Below are 18,893 nucleotides of genomic sequence, written 5' to 3' on the forward strand. Positions count from 1 at the left end.
TATAAAAAAATCCAACTGGACGTACTTCTGGAAGTTACTACACATCATCTGATGTTGACCGGATGGGCGGGGGATCGTTTATAATTCCGTGGGCAGCGTTATACCATTCATCTAATGTGGGTAAAATGTTCATCATAGCAGTTAGTATCGTACACATTGAAAAATAACGCTGAATCTTACCGTATCTTCCTCGCGCCGTTGGGCGATGAGCGTGGAACAGACATTTTCCTATTATGGGATATAGAAATATCCGGTCCATTTCCAGATTGTATAATAATATATACGTCCAAATCATGTTGTTTTTTCGAGTTATTTCCACCGATCGATGTTCACTGTGTGAAGACTGAGTCTCTCTAACACTAGCGAGTGCCCGGACCCCATATGGAGTGAGTCCTACCGGGTTAAAGGTAACATCTGTTTTTTCGATCTGCCGATCGGCCACCAGATGGCGGTCTTGAACCGCTAGAGGATTGAGAGGAGATCACACTTGTGTCTAAGGCCCCCGGAAAGGAAATATGATTCCGATCACAGATTTTTGAAATATTGATATCAAAGACGAGTTACGGCGTCTTCGGCAACTTGAGCATGGCGGGGAAGGACGCCTAAAAGCGTCTTCCGGCAGTTAAAGTGTTAAAAGCCTCCCCAATTTAGAAAACAGTAATCCAATGGCTGGTATTGTTATACACCGGACGCTCTGAGCTAACCGGAGCTAACCCAGATCAGGATGGTAAAGCATATATAATGACTTCCTTTCTGGGGTTGTCAAAATAAAAGTGCAACGTTTATAGCAGCGAAAAATGTTTATTTTGTACATTATCTAACGTTAACACGAACCTAAACTAACTTTAGGTTAGTTGTAACGTTAGTACACCAGCTCTGCCATCTGCCTCTCTCGAACGGTGTGGATTTTCTAAACTGCAATTAATAACGGTGTGGATCTCTACTTACAACTGCCTCCTTGACGGTGTGGACATTCTACTTTTCTTCAATATACCTGACTTCCTACTCAATCAATCAATGGATCAACTAGTAAGCTGGGGTTTTGCTGCAGTGGATCGAATCTTTTCTTCAAGAAAACAAAGTGCGACCGAACCGCTATGTCCGATAGGGACATTCCAGGCGGGGTTTGCAATCGACAGTTGGAATAATTGGCGATCAATATGCCTATATTCTATTGAGATTGAAGATGTTGAGGATTTGTATCTCCTCGTCATCTTTCTGATCGGTTGGGGAGCGATCGCAATTTGGATTTGCTGCCTTCAAGTAGTAGCAAGATTGGAAAACGCCCACATTGAACTTGCAAAGAGGCTCGCTCAACACACAGCGGACGAACAATTAAGAGGTCAAATCATGTTGGGGGTCGCGCAGGACATTAGGACCGCGACAAAGACAGATTTGGAATAAATTGATGCAATTCAGGAATCATTGTAGCCTGATGCAACACCCCCCCCCCCCCGCCACAAAACTCAAGTCTGTGGAAGAAAAGAAAGAAAGAAGAAAGAAAGAATGTTCGAGGTCAATGAAAGAGGCCGCGAAGAAGTCAAGATAAGACCTGGTTTATGACGTCCGTACCCATCTCAACCAAGGACGGGACAGTTTCAAACTATCTGAAGATAAGATGGATGGCAGGCCCCCCCCCCCCATCCTCACGCAAACCTCCCCCCCACGAGCACGACTGGCGACGTGCACGGAAGGAGGGGAGGGACCCTCGACTGTCTCACTCGCCCAAACCCTAAGCCACCTACCCTATCCTTAACTCCCACCCCCCACTCTCCGCCCTCCCTCCCATCCCCCAAATTCCCTTCCCCGAGGGTGCTTCTTGAAACACACAGACTTTCGGCATAGATGAACATTGTAACAACAAATGTGCTTTGTTTGTATAATTTAGGGTTGTGCCATTATTATTATGCAAAGATAATAATTGTGATTAATTCTGTAATGAGTTGTATGTGTCTGTTTCTAGCATCCTTGACATCCAAGGACAACGATGGAAATAAGTCAAGAGGCTTTTCGTTCCTCTCCTTGACAAAAGCAAATATGTGATGTAATGATCTGTATATGTTTTGTTGTCTAAAATAAATACCTACCTACCTACAGTACCAATTTCCTCTGTAGAATCTCCCAGGAGTGTTCAGTTTGAGTCCAGATCTGGTTACAGAGCCGGACTTATATGATTCTGGTGGCCCTAAATATGGTTCTATTTCGTTATGGCTTACGCTCAGCGCCAGTTGCATAATATCTCGCTTCAGTGGATATGCACTGAATACATTTCAAAATGTACCTTTACATACCAACATCCGTCTGACCACACCCCCATCTGCTGCCTACATAAGCAGGGGTGGGGCCACACACTCATCTCCTTCTCAAATTTCATCCACATGATAGTGCCTGTATACCAATCACTTGGCGAGGAAGAAAGTATTAGCTGGAGAAAGGAAAACAGAAGAACAAGGAGATACGTTGACATTATATCTTTATTTTCTCTCACTATTTTCGAGAAAATACGGCGATATTGTCTTCGTCACTGGAGTGTCTGGAAGATGATGATCATTCTGACCTTCAACGGCTTTTTCGTATTAGGAGCTCACGCCGCTGACATGCTCCCCAGCTACAGTCCTCCTTGCTGCGGCTGGATGGAGTTGCCCTCCGGCCACACAGCTGGACTGTGGGAAGCACCGACTGTTGTGAGAAGCGGTTGTTTCCAGGATGGGGTACGTACTGTTTTGCTTGCAAGCTCTGGTTGTTGTTGATGCTGTGGGGGTTAGCTGACAATTTACGAAACGCCGACTCCAGGCTGGGGTCCTCTGCTCGGCTTAAACGGCGGTCGGAGGATCTTGGTCTGACGCCCATGATGGTCAATCTAGTGGGCCGCGACCAGGTCCTGGTGAACCCAGGATTCTCGAGCGGATGCTTCTCTGTCCCGTGCAGGCCCCACCTTTCATATAAAAATTAAAGTATACCCTAACGAGGAAATGTGGGCATAGGATCTTCTTTATCGGGAGTTCCATGCTCAAAGTCGGCTGCAGCCCGAAATGGGAACTGTGCTGGCCCCGCTGTATGTCTGGATCACCGTTGTAAACTGTGTTTTGACATTCTTTTTCTTTTCCCTCTTAGGGGAGGGACTTGGACAGCGGCCTGTCTGAAGTGTGGCTTGTTATGACGTTGTGTACAGTTCAGGTGATAGCTGCTTAGCTGGCGTGCTAGTTGTGGCCTACTGTGTTAGCCAGTCAGCTGTTAGCTGCGGCACTAGCCCGCTGTGTTTACCAGGCTAGTAGACGTTAGCTTGTTGCTATCAGTCGGATAGCTGCTTAGCTGGCGTGCTAGTTGTGGCCTACTGTGTTAGCCAGTCAGGTGTTAGCTGCGGCGTTAGCTCGCTGAGTTTACCAGGCTAGTAAACGTTAGCTTGTTGCTATCAGTCGGACGGCTGTTAGCTTAATGCTACACTGTTGAACGTTTTCTATGACTATAACATGCCTTAAACACTGACTACGATGTCATCTTTGACAGAGGATGTTAGTCGAACCTACACCGGGAGCCATGCCAGCGAGGACTGCGTCAACATGGAGAAACGTAGCGGCTGGGTGGCGCAGCGACGCTACCCTCGTCGCCGACACAGGAGATGCTGTGTTCAACTTCGGTGTCCCGTTAGCCAGATTGCAGTTCTCTTGGCCTGCGCTCAGGGTAGGAAGGTCCCGACCGGACTTTAAACACTTCTTCTTTCCTTCCCTTCTAAATGTTTTGTAATAACGATGTTTTCCAAAACGTGTGTTGCTGCAATACATTGAGGATACGACGCATGTTGTGTGCGAATTGTCTTGTCACTGGTATAGCTTCTCTCTCCATAGTGATCTGGTTAGTTGTGATGAGAACATGTGTGTTCATGTAACGTGAACTCACAACTAAGGGGGTTAATTAACCTATAAAGCTATGCTTAGTGACATGTGATTGAGGAATGAATTCTTTTCTCAGCCTGTAATGACAATGAACAGTGTGTTCACATATTAACAGGGTTACCTGTTCAACTTGGTCGTATCAAGGGTAAGGAAGGGGGGGTGATCCCCCCGGTTTCCCTGGGGCTTTCCCACCCTCCTCTCAGACATGTTGTTTACAATATATTGTGTCACTGTGTTTGTGGGGATAGGATGTAACCCTCAGCTTAATTGCTGGGGTTGTGCTTTCCGCTTGAGAAACTATATTTTCCTAAAGAAAAGATTGTTTGGTCACTTATCATGTGTGCTTAGCAAGGCCTGTGGCCAATACATAATCGAGGATTCTGTATTCTCTCGTTATGAAAAACGGCGTTCCTCTAGCAAGAGTGTACTTTTGCCATTGTGATGAAGGGTTGTGTGTGTCTTGTGATCTACAACTGGGTTAGGTTTGGCCACAGAAGCACATGTGTAAGTCTGGTACCGGGGCTCTTAAAGGGGGCCCTCTCTATTCTTTGTTTTTTCCTTTATAAAAATCAGATAGCAGGTTAGCACATGAGCTATGTGAAGCTGTTAGATACTTCATGTAGCAGACTATGACTGTGTCATGCTCTATTTGTCATTACATCGTATCATGGGTGTTGGGTCGTAAAGGGGTGAACTGGTAATCCTTTCCTCCCCTTTTCTGATTGGTCAGGGGTTAAAACCTCCTGTCCTTCAAGGTTCCTGTCACGTTGCTGTTCGGCACGTTACAGGGTAAGAGGGGGGGGGGGGGGGGGGGGGGGGGGGTTCCTGGTCCCACGCCCTGGAAGATTGGGCGTGTGCACCGCAGAAATTCCCCCGCCATAGAGTACGTCACTGAGCGCGTCTCTGTTGGTAAGACTTCCGTGAGTTGTTCAGGTCCATGTCAGGTCAGGTCCGGAGTTGTCAGAGCTCCTCCTCACGAAGCTCCTCCTCGGGCCTTCTGTGAGTTCGGACTCTCCTTCCCTGTGAGGGAGCCTCCTCAGAGTTCAGAGCCTCCTCCTCAGATTGTCAAGGTGAGTAGAACTTCAAAAAGGAGTTCTGCTCTATTGTGTGTGTATTCGATTCAATTCGATTATTGAGTGTGTATTGGTTCAGTGCCTCCTCCTCGGAGAGCCCTAACCCAAGTATTACGTAGCTCAATGTTGCAATATATTCTTTTCAATCTATACGGCTCGCGTGGGAAGTCGCTCTGGGGATTTCCGTCTCCTCCCTATGGCGAGGGTGGTGGGATGTAAAAATGTAAAAAAAATTTACCCTCAGCTGCGTCACGTGGGATTCATGTCAGTCTGTGTTTCTTTCTTTTTTAAATAAAAAGAGGAAAGGACATGAAGCACGACGGCTCCGTGTCGTTCTCCCAGGGGACTTGGAGGAACAATGTTTGGTGTCTTGCTAGACTATCCATTGATGTGTTTGGGTCTCGACGCATACATAGTACTAGCTCGGTGTATTTCTGTTAAAGAATCACGCAGGGGCTAAGTGCGCCTTGGTTGCTTGTTATTAAAACAGCGTTTTTATAGGGCAACTGGGATGGAGTTTTGTCTCTTCCGAGCGCCAGTTTACTAGGTTGTCTCGATGAATTCTCGTTCATATCTGGGGGATGTTAACGGAATAGATCAGAACATAGGTAGAGGGGTCTCACGCCCTTGGGGTGGGCCACTGAGCACGGTCCAAATGGGACCGTCTGGGTGGCGCCCTCTTTTCATGTTTTAGATCGACACGCATACCTACCCCCTCTTCTGGAGTGGGCATGTCGGCGTGGTTAGGACACGGGACTGGTCTGGTCGCGCTGGTCCAGGTCAGTTAAAACCCGTTGTCCGCCGGGGATGCAGGGTTCGTACGGGTGCTGGAAATCCTTGAAAATGCTTGTATTTCAATGTGGTGTTTTCAAGGTTTGAAATGTGCTTGAATTGTGTATAAAGTGCTGGACAGTTATTGAAATTGTAATTGCACTGTATAATTTCATAATAAATTGCTATCTGACTTAATAGTTAGGTTTTTAGATAAACAAATACAATTCGGAGAGCGCCTAATTGCTTTCGCCTTTCACACAAAATGAAGAGGCCACCCCGCCAACGGCACCCCCCGCCCCTCCTGAAAGCTTGCTTTAATCCCAGTAACGTTAGTGAGCTTATTTTATTATTATTTTTAAACGTTAACAAGCTAGTGAGCTAGCGTTGCCACAGACGGCTATGTTTATTGTTCATGTTGACAACGACAAGCGACACCGTAAGGTGAGTTAATAAATTCACTCTGAAAATCTGCTCCTCTCTGATAAACTGACTCTTCGGTCAGAGCGTCCAGTCTGCACAACTTGAGTGCGCTCGCTCTGACACACTGAAAGCCAATTTACCTTAAAACAAGTTTCGTTTAGCTGACGCCATTATGCATCGGAGCTGTGGTTTTGCTGTGATCAACATGACTAACAAGCAAATCAATTCTTTCTATTTTAAGGAATGTTCTGTAGGATATGTCGGCAACATAAGAAGCCAGCTACTAGGGGTAGCTGTTTGTGTGAAATAACAATAGAGGAGACTAGAGCGTGTGTCAACTGTCTGTAACATGGGCATCATATAGCTTACATCCTAGTCCCTGCTGGGACGTACCAACTGAATACACCACTGTGCGTGGGGGGGGGGGGGTTATATAAAAATTCTAGGTTGATTTGATTTTGTATACATTTTAAGGCTCAGCCAGGTTATATAGGATGTCATGTCTACATCATTTTGGTTGTTTATAGCACAATCACATCTGATTTAATGTGATGGAAGAAGTGACATTATTGTAAATATTTAATTTACCACAGCCGTGTAAGATGCTGGAAAAGCTTGAAAAGGCACCTTGAAAAAGCTTAAAAAGTGCTTGAATTTTGCTTTGGAAAAGGTGTAAGAACCCTGTGCAGATCTGCTGTTCTGGTACCCTGAGGGACTTGTGCTTTTTTCGGGGGGAAAAATGCCGGGTCGGCCCGGGTGTCACAGGGTTAGGCGTTTTGGAGACCCTTTGTTGGGTACTCTTTTGTACCTGGCACTATCATAAGGGGCTGGTTCTCCTTTCTTCGCTCCTCTCTCACGCATGGCGAAGAGGGGGCTGTTGGGGTGGTCTTCTGGACCTCCTCTGGTAACCCTGTGTGCTTCCCGAGCCGCCGGGCCCGGTCCGAAGTAAAGTTTCGTTGATACCGTAGGCCTGGGATAACCCTTTTTTCTTGAGGGGTTATAGGAACAACCACCGTCTGTGCCGAGAGGGTAGTTGATTCCCTGGTATGTTGGAGCAGTGTCAACTCCCGGGTTGCCCGGTTGAGTGTGCCCCTGCACGTTCATGACGTCTGCCAATCATGTCAGCCTTCTCTGCCTCGACCCCTCTGGGTGGTTTTTTTTTTATGGAGGCTTTGTCATGGTGATCAACAACGCCAGCATACGCCCCTTCCGCCGGGGGGGCTGTTTTCAGCTGACTCCTTTGGCGCCTGTCTCATCCGCAGTGCTCCAGGCTCAGGTTACAGCCTGCTGCCTGGTTTCCCCGGTGCGCTGCCTGCTTCTGTTGGTTAACCTTTTTTGAGTGCTTACGGCCATGCTGACTGCCTGTTCTGCAGGGTCAGTGTGCCAGGCGGTGTGCTATTGGGGGGAAAGGGCTTGCTCTTGGAGGGGCCTTATCCGAATACGCTGGCGATGTGGGGGGCGGTGTCACTAAGTGACCGCCTGGTGGGGTCTTGATGCTTGGCGTCATTGACCTCTCCGGGCCCCCTTTTTCCAGGGGATCCAGTCCCTTCGGTGGGTCTGGGTCTTCCTTCGCGCTCCGCTGCTACAGCCTTGCCACGGGGTTGGGTTGCTCTTGACCCCGTGATTTTGGGGGCAGTAACGAGGTTTGTTCCTTCCGTTCGTTCCCGGGTGGCATGCGGGTTGTACGTGTGTGTAGTCGTGGGGTCAAGCCACGGTCTGCTCACCCTGTGCGTTGAGTTGCTTGAGTTCCTCTTCGCACGGTCGGATCCGTCTCCCTCCCGTAAGCCTCCAATAGGGGGGGTATCCTCCATTAGGGAGGGTCGGGGGGCTCGGTCCTCCCCGGTCTGATGGTTGTGGGGGGCCTCAGCGGGGTACATTTGTCGAGCTATGGCTCCCGCTCAGCTCCTGTTATGCAACTGGTGCTGAGCGTAAGCCATAACGAAATAGAACGTAAGGTTATGTATATAACCAAGTTCTATGAGTTATGGTGACGCTCAGCACCAGGACGCCTCTGCGGCCCTTGATCTTTCATTGTGGTGAAATTTGTTGGGAAGGAGATGAGTGTGTGGCCCCACCCCTGCTCATGTAGGCAGCAGATGGGGGTGTGGTCTGACGGATGTTGGTATGTAAAGGTAAATTTTGAAATGTATTCAGTGCATATCCACTGAAGCGAGATATTATGCAACTGGTGCTGAGCGTCACCATAACTCATAGAACTTGGTTATATACATAACCTTACGTTATTTTGGTAGCCCCCCGAATACTCCAACCACAACAACCAAATCATGCCCACTGCTCACAATTCAATGAACACACACACATACAGCAAAATGACAAATAGCATGAAAAATGCATACCTCCCTTTTGGTTCCGGGCCCCATAAACGTCTATAAGGGTCTGGCTGCATAGAATATAGTATAATTTGCATGGTTATGAAACCATTCAGCAACTGTGTCCTGTGGCTGGTGACATCATCATCATCTAGGAGGAGACCACTCCTACATGGATAGACATGTTTCACCGTAGGATGAAGGTGGTCACTCAGAATTGCTGTTATTCATAAAAGCATTGAATTCACTCTGAAATAAGGGTTTCTTAAAACAAAACAAAATGTGCACATTAACTCAATGGAGGCCAAACCCGAGATAAGTCGGGTTAACTCGCCATGCGTTGGGCGCCAGACCCGAGATTTCTTGGGTTTTGGTTGTTTATTCCTTTATTCTATATTTTTATTCATTATTCATCCAGGGACATTGGTGTTACCATATAGGGCAGGGGTCGGCAATTAGGTTTCGCCACGGGCCAATTTTTCCCCAAGCCATTGAATGGCGGGCCAAAACCAAAAACAATGGCTAATTTTTATATAATGATAGTGAAATTGTTTTAACTCTGTCAAAATAAATGAGCTGCATAGGTGGCATAATAAACTGTAAACGACATATACATGCACTGAACATTATACCTTTGTCTTTTTTCCATTGTATTATAAAGCACCTCTCTATCGGTCTATCCTACATTACGTGCGCGCAACCGTCTATCTGACGGCCACGGACCGGTTTAATGTTGAATGTTTAATGTTAAAACTATCGATTTATATGGAATTCGTTAAACGTATCCGTTGTCTTACTTATTATTATACTTATTGAATCTCAAACAAGCCTTGTCTTGTTAAATGAGACGGTCTGGTCTACGGAGGAGACTGGGGCTGATGCATTCAGATTGGGGAATCCCCCGCGATCGATTATTGACACTTCCACTAAATATATTAATCTAGCTACTAACTGGGGAGACTGATCAATTACGGATAAAGGAATATAGTGGGACGATTGATTATGATAGTTAATCTTGTTAGATGAGGCTGCACTGGAAATGGAGCTAATGGACTTCCGACTGTCTCGTAATTCAAATACCTATAGCGCTGTCATTTCAGGAGCTTCTTCAAGCACTCTTTTTGTTTAAAGTTTAATTGCATTGTTTTTGCATTGTTTTTAATTGCATTACTGTTCACATGCATGTGTGGTGCCGTCAGTCATGAGTAAAGATGAAGCTTGAATGACTTACTGAACTGGTATTTTTATTTCATGGACTCCCATTTCAGCACCACACGCTGTCCACCTCACTTTGAGCAAGCCTATATACACGGTAGATTGCACCTCACTGCCTATACCTGTTATTCACTCTCAACATGGATAAAACATAAAGTATGCATATAATAAAAATAATATGATGAAAATAAAATAAATATCATATTCTCAAAATAAACTGACTGGACAGAAATTATTGCTGGCGGGCCAATTTTGACCCCTGGGAATGAGTCTGAGGTCCCCAAAGTGCAATACCGGCCGCATCCAGCTAGATGGCGGTATCAAGCACCCTTGACTCTCCTTGACAAAAGCAAATATGTGATGTAATGATCTGTATATGTTTTGTTGTCTAAAATAAATACCTACCTACCTGTAACCTTGTATCTTGGCCTGTGTAATGGCCAAATGTCTCCAGTTTAATTTTTCCTTGTCGGGCGAGGGGAGCGGTTCTCCCGGTTCCATTGAAGCGCGTCAAATATCCCTGATCCATATGTTGTGGATTCATAAAAGTCCACAAATAGACAAACTATTAGACATTTGTTAATGATGAATAGGCTTCACTTTAGATTAGGGCAGACAATAGCATCTGCAAATGATTTATAAATGTTTTATGAATGTCTTAACAAATCATTTGTTGAACATGAACAAATAAATGGAGGTACAGTATAGTAGTTTTTTTTTTTTTATCTACTTTTTCTCCTCATTTTCAATTTTTCTCCCATCCTAATTTTGTGTTATCCAATTCTACCCTCCCCAGTCTCGAACGTTGTTAGACCATGCCTCCCACTGGTCGGCTGCAATGTGGACCAAGCCTTGCATCACGTGCTACCGTGGACAGGGTGAGCAGCTTTAAGTACCTGGGGGTCCACATCTCAGAGGATCTGACATGGTCAACACACATAGACACAGTCGTAAAAAAGGCGAAGGCCTCTACCACCTGAGACAGTTAAGGAAGTTCAGAGTATCGGGGAAGATACTCCAGTCCTTCTAGTCCGGAGCTGTAGAGAGCATCTTGACTGGAAACATCACTGCCTGGTATGGAAACAGCACGGCACAGGACAAGAAGGCCCTACAGAGAGTGGTGCGCTCAGCCGAGCGTACCACGGGTATTGCACTACCTCCCCTGCAGGTTCTATACAACAAGAGGTGCAAATCCAGAGCCTGCAGAATAATGAAAGACCCCCACCACCCCAATAACAGCCTGTTCCAGCTGCTGAGGTCAGGCAGACGCCTGCGAACCCCAGCTACTAGGACAGAGAGGCTTAGGCTCAGCTTCTTCCCCCAGGCCATCAGAGCCTTGAACAATGAACACTGAGTGCCACAGAACACTGATCTATCGACACACAAGCACACATGAGCACACACACGACACGCACGCTCACACACTAGCAGCCACTTTAACACTTTAACATGAGCAGACACACACTCATGCCGCACACGCCCACACTTATGGCCAAAAAGGAAAGGTCACTTTAAATTAGTATAACAACAGTAACAGTGTATTGCACTACCTAAGCTACCTAGCATGTCCTATATGCCCTGTAAATAACTATGTACAGATACCATGTTACCTGTTACCTGTTACCTGTTTATTGCACAATGTTGTTTTTTATTGGATTCTATTACATGTTGTACCACTGTATTGCACATCGCTGCGGGCAAGACCACCCGCATTTCATTGTATACTTGTATGCCGTGACAAATAAAACTCTTGACTCTTGACTTGACGTGTCCCCTCCGGTACACGAGGAGGCAGCTGTCGCATCTTTTCACCTGCACAGCGTGGTCTCAGCGGCAAGGAGTAACGCGTGGGAGGCTCACGCTGCCCCCGTTGCTTCCTGATTCTGCTGTACAGGCGCAACAACCGACCTGTAGGAGTCACTGTCCACAACGTCCGATCCCCACCCACCGGCTTTCCCACACCCTAATACTACCAATTGTATTAGTATGAACGACCAGCCAAGCCGGAAGCAACGCCGAGAGCTGGGCTCGAACCCAGCATATCCTGCGTTAGTGGTGAGCGCCTTGCCCACTGCCCGTATAGTAGTTTTTTCATATCCATTTTTCAAAGCATCTACAAATGTGTTACTAGTTTACTACACATTACACAACATTATTTAATGATGAACAAATCAAGTACAAACAATGTTGATAATGGGTTATAAATAATGTAGAACTAATTTGTAAATGTTATACAAATATAGTTATAAATGATTTAATAATAATTTACAAATTTATATAAATGATTTGTTCATGATTAGTTCATTATCTACAAATTCCTTATAAAGGTCTTATAACTGAGTGTTATTATAAAGTGTTACCTCGAGTTACATGCCGGTATTTGAGGCTTGTGCAAAGTACACGGTATTGCCACACAAATACCACTCCCGACTCATGGGGCTCTACTTCCGTCAATCATTTGGCAATCTCAAAAATGATTGTGGAGGGCTGTAGCCAATGAGTGTGGCTTTCCAATGATACCCCACATGGGGATGTATGAATCAGGGATCTAGGTGATAAACTAACAAGCAAAAACAGGAAGAGAAAAACAGCTGAATGAATTGAAGTCTACACAGTTTACCAAAATCACTCCTAATCACTCATTTCTGAATGGATCTTTATGAAATGTGGACATGTACTACATAAGGCTCCAGGCTATGGATCTCGGGAGGTTATTAAGCCATACCACCTTCTGGGGAAATACTACCTCTGGACTACTAACTACTACAGAAAAACTTGAGTAACAACTCAAGTTCAGACCTATGTTACTCTATTTCATTAGCACTAAAAGTGAATTTTCAAAACTTCAGAATGTCATCTTTCAAAATAGACCAGGCTCATGCATGTGCTATAAGTATAAAGTATGTTGTTTTGGTTTGCAAAAAAAGTATGCAGTCCTCAAGAAACAGAAAACTGAAATGGCCAATTTTGGGGGTGCAGGTTTAAGCAGGGTCAGTTAATATTCCTCTTCCTGTTAATATTGCCATATTCCTAACATCTCATACAATATCCTTCTTATTGTATGATAAAGCCTCTTAGAAAGGCCTTAATGGCCTCCCATGCCACACTGGCAGAGGGCGCTGTGGGGACATTAGTCTCTAGATATAGTCTGATCTGTGCCCTGAGCTCCTCTTTAAACCCCTCATCCTGCAGTAATGTTGAGTTAAACCTCCACAGCTGTGATTTAACTGTATCATGACACAGGAGCATGTCTAGTGTGACCATAGCATGATCTGTTAACATAATATTACTAATAGAGCAGGATAATGTGGTGGGTAGCAAACATTTAGAGATAAGAAAGAAGTCTATTCTTGAATATACCGTATGGGCTCCCGAATAGAACATAATAATCCACACATCTGTAAGGCCTAAAGAAGCACACATCTCTCTCACTGTTAATACGGAATCGGGCAGTCTGCTACAGTAGGTAGCAAGGTTATATCTAAAACAATATATTAAAATCCCCTCCTATAATTATAGTGTATTGTCTAATATTATGAAGTTGAATTTCCAAATCTAGAAAGAAAATGTGGGTGGTCAATATTTGGTCCATACACATTGCCCAGTATCAAGGTCTGTCCCTCAATATCTGCCATCACTATAACAAACCTGCCCTCCTCATCTTTTACCTCTTTCCTAAGTTTAAATTGTACACGTTTATTTATTAGTGTCGCTACTCCTTGACTTGTGGATGACCCCGCACTAAAGAATACATGTCCTACCCTGCATAGCTGAGCTGACTCACGAGGGGACAGATGGGTTTCCTGCAAAAATATCACATCTTGTTTCTTAGTTTTCAAGTGCTCTAGTATCTTCTTCCTTTTAATTGGATGTCCTATCCCATTAACATTCCAGGTAGAGAGACACAATTTATTGTGATTAGTCATTAACACATTTAATGTATTGTAACGTTGCTAGGGTGCCACATCCTCTTATACCTTCCCCAGGTCAGCCCCTGCCCCCTTGACTCTGTCAACCCGCGGCTCGCACGACCAATAGCGTCGCCACCAGCCCCGGAATGGCAGAGTACAGAGTGACAGCTTGGCTGACCAACCGACCCAAATCCCAGAGTCGCTACAGTATATAGAGACCATATCCCTTATTTTATCAATATTTGAGATCAATGGTGCAATCCATGTCAATAAAGGCATTGTCAAATGGCTACATGCTGAAAGACAAATAGACGGATAACATCCACAGATAAGTTGTAAAGAGAGGATCATACATAACGTTAACACATACAACGACATTAACACGTAAGACAAAAACAAAAGTCTTCTTAGGTCCGTGTCTTCCGGGACTTCTAGGACAAGTAGAGCCAGAGTGCCAGCCGTTTCGGCAATGCATGTGGGCAAAGCGTTGTTCAAAATTAGGATATGGGAATGCACATGGGAGTTGGTAAGGAGAATATCCACCAACTCCAGATACATTAGGGTCAAGCATCCGCCTTTGACCACAGTTACCATAACAGTTCTGGCCTTGTGTTAATCCTCAAATCTACTGATAAGGTAGCAAGACTAATACCAGGTTAAGGAAAAGAACAGAGCAAAACAAGAATTAAATGAAGGAAAAGCTGTGTCTAGCGAGGTGGGCTTGTTTCAGATAGGATTATGACTTTACTAAAGAGAAGAAAAAATAAAAGTATAGTCTAAGTCCCTCGCCTCTCAGTGCCTCGGTCAGGATAGCCAGTGTTGGCCAGTGGTGAAAGTTATAATGACAAGCTCACAGAGTACCTCAACAACTCCGGATTAAATCCATCACTCCTTCTGGATTATCAAATACTCACAGGGTATTTTCCATCAATAAATATCTTCAATAGTGCAGGATACAGCATGCTGAATTTATTGGCTCATTTTGAATTATTGCATTGGGTGGTGTGGAGAGGAATCAGCTCTGAATTAACTGCAGCAATGGAGACCAGGTTTTATATTGTCCTTTAGGGTTGCTGTGAGTTTTTCCAGGTTTAGAAAATGTTGTTCCGTCTTTCCAGTTGAGTAATATGATTTTCTTGGCTGCAGTTATTGCAATTAGGATGAATGTTTGGAGATGTTTTGGGATTGTGAGTGAGGAGAGGTGGCCTAACAGAGAGATGGAAGGGGAGAGGGGGATGCTGAGGTTGAGGATGTTGGATAGCTCTCTCATGATCTCCGACCAAAACACACTAACTGGGGTGCAGACACAAAATACATGGTTGGCGGTTATCTATTGCTGTGAGTGCAGGTGTTGAGATGCATTTTGTGGGTGGTGATGTATTTGTGTGATTTTTGTGTTGGATGACATGGTGAATGTGTTTTTCCAGTTTATGTCTGATTGATGTATGTTCAAGTCTGATGTCCATTTGTTTATTGCAATTGAAATGGTGGTATGGTGTGAGAATAGTCTGTATATCTGAGATAGCAGTCTTTCAGGATATCATTTTTTATTTGAATGGTCACTTTCAACTGTATGTACTTGTATTGATTGTTGTGGTAAAGTAGAGCTCTTGGTGTCTTTGGGGGTAAAGCTCTCTGTGTCTTTGGTGGTAACTCTTTCTGTCTTTTGGTAATAGAGCTGAGGCTCTTAGTGTACGTTTTGGTAGAGCTGGTGAAGGCTCTGGTACTTTGCGCTGTTAGTTTAGGAGATATCTTTTGTGTTAAGCATGATTGTAGAACTGTGGCTTTTGGAGCATTAATATAATTGTAGAGCTGTAGCCTTTTGAGTAGGACCTTTGGTGAATAGTTCTTTAGTGGAATCATTGTATCTTTTGGTGTTCATTATAGTTTGTTGTACATTTCTGTTTATTCCTAACCTGTGTTTTTGTTTTAGCCCTGTTCACCCAGCCTATGGTGATTCCTTTTTTCCTGTATATTAATGGTTTGTTTCGCACACAGGGACATTGAGGACAGGAAGATACCCTGGGTCTACATTTTGCATCACGTAGGTGACCTGATGTTAAAGACACCAGCTTTAGAGTGAGTACCACCACCTGTACTTTTGGGCATTCAGCGCCTGTAAAGGGGAGGGTTGGTTTCATTTCCTTTTGTATTTTATTTGGTGCCACTAGGAAGTCCTCGTTGCTCTCTGTGTTGCTGAGTTTTTGGTTTGTGAAATAAATACTATTATTTTGCAAATTGTTTCGTGGTCTTGTGTCACTACACCCTCACCTAACGTGTCTGTGGCCTTGTGTTGCGTCCCCTTACTGGGGTACGTAACATTGAGTAAGTCACTTTCCATCAGGCAGTGAGGGTGGCATTAATAGTTAGATTTTAAACAGTTGTAATTTCTCCTCACCTTCAAATAAACCATTTTTGTTTAGCCCTCTAGCTCCCTCAGTTCCTACTGGACAGCCTGGAATGCATTCCTCTGGCCATATCTTAGCTGTATTCATTTTATGTATAAATTAACTCACGGTTCCCCTTGCCCAGCCTTCTCTCACTCCCAGACGTCCCTCCTCATGCGAGGCATCCAGAGGAACCAACCCAGTCCTCAGCCCACTCGCATCCCGGTTCCTGCGCAACCTCCCCTGTCTCCCCCCACACCAACTTCACACTATAGACGCTATGTTCATACTAGCCTTCTTCGGCTTCCTTTGCCGTTCAGACTTTACTATCTCTTCTCACGATTTCAACCCATGATGCCACCCCTGTATAGGATATAGTGAATATCATGAATAACGTACTCAGTCAACTGAGTCTGGTTAATACAATTTATTAGCCAGATAGATCAAATATATACATGGCTGAGGCTTCCGCGCCAGGTGATCAGCCAGTGGCGGCTGGCCACTAGGGGCGCTCGGGCGCCGCCCCCCCCCCCCTGGTTAATATTTATATTTATATATAATATTTACACATTTTAAGTATGTTTGTGTTTCCAATGCACAATATAACGTTAATATATCAAATATAAATAATCGTTTTCCTGAACAGGAAGTGACTCACTGTCTGATAGAGAATACGTTCCGTTACCGTAGCCGCATTTCTCCTAGCCGTATTTCTCTCGGGCTAGACGCAATAGCGCTTTGAGTGCGCGTGCACGCCGTTCACTGTTTCATCGCTGTATCCGTCGCAGCCAATCAGTGCGTAACGCGCTGTGCGTTGAAATATGATGTATTATGATGGAACACGGGCGCGTTTTGAAGCGGTCTAAGCAGCAGCGTCTATAATTTCCATAGCCGCATTTCTCGGAGACGCTCTCTGATTGGCCGACGACAGTTTTTTCCGTAGCCGCATTTCGCAGAGACGCTCTCTCTGATTGGCCAACGCCAGTTTCTGGGTTACAGTAGATAGTCTCTCTATGCTGTTGTGTTGTTGTGATGCAGCTATTTGTCTTAGAGTGTGACGGCAAGTTCTTTCGACGGTTAAGCTTAGGCACTCTTTCAAAGTTGGTTAAGGTTTGTCTTAGAGCATGGCGATAGGAACGCCAGGTAGTTTGCAGGCTGTTCGACGCGGAAATGGACAAAGGGACACAGCTCTTCACTCACACAGTACTTGTTGGCTAACAACAAGCTATATATGGATGCAGTGTGGACATGCATGGACAATGGACATCAACACAGTCTGGACAGTGGAGTGGATATACTTTATCAAGCCCTTCTGCCTGCTGGACCACTGTGCGTTTCAACTTAACAAGGTATAGTTGCGATCTCTCTCTCTCTCTCTCTCTCTCTCTCTCTCTCTCTCTCTCTGATTGTGTAGGGCATATTGGAAGCGTGGCTGCATTTGACTGACTGTGATCATATTTCATTTCTTTATTTTTTTATTTCAGATCAATGGTGATAGTTGTACCTAATTAAATATTCGCCAATGCGTGCAGCGTGGTACATGTTTGCAAAATGTTTGGTATAGCGCCCCCCATGGAGAAGAATGTACGGGCCGCCACTGTGATCAGCTGAAATGACCTAGGAAGAGAAGACTGAATGGTGTCGGGAGGATCCCTTTATAGTGAGACTCCATTTGATGGGTCAAATGGGGGGGGGGGGGGGGGGGGGGTTGAGCTCTGATATCCACCACACCTGCACACACGACCGCTTCATAATCACATACAACATTAAATTCTTCCGTCCCGGCTCAACCACTTCCACTCCCTCTCTGCCTGTATCCAATTACTGTTCCCAAACTCCCCCCCCTCTTCACCTTGGATGCCTTGCAACCCGCCACTGGTTCCAGTCCCACCTAATCTCCAGCATAGGCCGGGAGCAGCAACCACAGCTGACCACAACAGCATACCTGACTGAGGCCACGATCAAACATCGAACGCATATAATTAATATATCTGAACAAACCCCTCTCATCTACGCCAAGTAATGTCTCCTGTAGTAGACCACTCCAGTGAAAGAGTCATGTGTGTGTTTGCACATGTGTCTTTTTTATACAGACGGGCCTTCTTCTTTTATACAGACGGAGAGTTTCCCTTCCACTACATCCCTAATATATGAATCCCTCTCCATTCACCTGCTATAGTATGCTGTAGCACAGTGGGGTTCAAGCAGGCCCCCAGAAAATTTTGGAATAGTTACATTTCACCATTTAATTAGAACTGAGCCCATTGATAGAATGTATAAGAATGACTATTCTGATCATAGGCAATCCATCTGACATCTCCAGTGTCATCTCCCTACCTACAGTACAGATACTGTATGAATTGATAGGAAACACTGGACTGAATTCAGATGAAAGACAAAATCATAGCAAATGATGGTCCACGGCCTAATGTGGGAGTTCACAACACAGTGGAGAACCACTGCTGTAACACTGCAAGACTGTGTTGAGCTGTTTTCACCACTGGAGGGAGCCCCAGATCTTTGCTAATATTCAGCTAATTCCCTCGACCAGGCACTGGAGGGCAGAAGAAAACAACCCACTTTTACAGCGAGGTAAAACCCCTGCTTTTATTCTCCATTATTTTACTGTGTGTGTTTATTGTACACATTGTATTCAACATAAAGTGTTGTAATAATCGTTTCTAATTCTATTGTGGGAATGTGATAAGATTGACCCCCAAATTAGAGGTGTACTATGTTGTTTTGGGAGAAGTGAAACTGTCCTCAGAGGAAAATTGTGCCCCTGGAACACTGTTTGAAGCTAGCAAGTTACTGTTGTTTACAAAGGCAGGGCCCAAAATAGTGTACAGTATGTGCGCGCAACCATATTCTAGGCTTACATTTGACACTG

This window comes from Notolepis coatsorum, assembly GCF_963971535.1.
Source record: "Notolepis coatsorum genome assembly, chromosome: 13".
Lineage (NCBI taxonomy): Eukaryota > Metazoa > Chordata > Actinopteri > Aulopiformes > Paralepididae > Notolepis > Notolepis coatsorum.